This window comes from Mesoplodon bidens (assembly GCF_964165515.1).
Source record: "Mesoplodon bidens genome assembly, chromosome: 4".
Lineage (NCBI taxonomy): Eukaryota > Metazoa > Chordata > Mammalia > Artiodactyla > Ziphiidae > Mesoplodon > Mesoplodon bidens.
The window spans coordinates 67,439,746-67,441,151 of NC_138160.1; the positions used below are offsets into that span (position 1 = coordinate 67,439,746).

Below are 1,406 nucleotides of genomic sequence, written 5' to 3' on the forward strand. Positions count from 1 at the left end.
AAGGGCTTCCCTGGTGGCGCAGTGGTTGAGAGTCTGCCTGCCAATGCAGGGGACACGGGTTCATGCCCTGGTCCGGGAAGATCCCACATGCCGCGGAGCGGCTGGCCCCGTGAGCCATGGCCGCTGAGCCTGCACATCCAGAGCCTGTGCTCCGCAACGGGAGAGGCCACAGCAGTGAGAGGCCCGCGTACCACAAAAAAAAAAAAAAAAAAAAAGGAGCCTGAAAAAGACTGTTGGGCAACAACTTGGAAAAGACTATTTAAAAGGTAAATATGGGTCCTGGTCGAAGATGGCAGCGGCAGCTGGAGCCCAGGTTTCTGGGCTGCTAGGTCGTTCCTGGCTGTTGAGCCAGCCTATGTCGAGTGGCGCCCACAGCAAGGAGGGCTCAGCTCGCATGTGGAAGGCCCTCACCAACTTCGTGGCGCTCCCCGCGGTGGGAGTGAGCATGCTGAATGTCTTCTTGAAGTCACACCACGGAGAGGAGGAGAGACCCGAGTTCATCGCCTACCCCTATATCCACATCAGGTCCAAGCCCTTTCCCTGGGGAGATGGTAACCATACACTTTCCGTAACCCTCATGTGAATCCGCTTCCAATTGGCTATGAAGACGAATAAAGAGAACCTGGACCACTACCCAGTGAAGACCACAACACTGGTTTGGACCATTACTCTGCACACATGGACCAGAAAATTGTACGGGACCTTAAGCTCACCTCCTTGTATCCAGTGATGACCATTATACTTGATGGCCATTATACTGATCTTCTGTCCCTTTGCTTATGGCTTAAATAAATAACTTAGTCACGAGCTGAAAAAAAATGTAAATATGTTTTAATTTCATGAATGGCTGGAGATTCCCTGTACTCAGCAGTAACATATGACTCACATTTGTCCATGGCACAAACTTGTAGAGCAGATACAGATCACAAAACTGACTGTCTCACAAGGCTCCTGTGATACAAACTTTTCCCAAGGTCCTCTCTCTCCTCCTGCAGTGTGTGAGGGCCTTCATAAGGAACATGGTGTTTCTATTTCAGAAAAACTGCACATCCCATATTCTATTTTAAAGGATTTGACAATATATGAGCAGTGTATATATTTATATTGAAAAGGTCTCTTTGGTCATTATGGATGATTCACTGGAGATGTTCCTCATAAGCATGGATTTTAATCTGCAGTGATTCGCCTTACCCCTTGGACTGAGATGGCTTCATGAAAGTTAGATTTTTTTTTAAAAGGCAAACCTTGAAAACAACATCTGGTGTTGAGTTCAGAAATTAGAACCAGATATGCTTCCTTATCCATATTTCGGTTCACATGAGTAGGCTGCCAGGATGGTGAAAGGGAAAAGGTTTGCTAATTTAATTTTTGTCTTGTTTTTAAAGAAATAAGAGAAATATTTTAAT

The 1,406-nt window shown here is 46.1% G+C and overlaps 1 pseudogene across 1 annotated transcript; it reads left to right on the top strand.

Moving 5' to 3' along the window:
- The first annotated feature begins 289 nt into the window (after positions 1–289).
- Positions 290–742, top strand: LOC308615868 (cytochrome c oxidase subunit 6A1, mitochondrial-like; annotated as a pseudogene). Its single transcript has one exon. The product of its transcript is annotated as a cytochrome c oxidase subunit 6A1, mitochondrial-like (transcript).
- Positions 743–1,406: the final 664 nt, after the last annotated feature.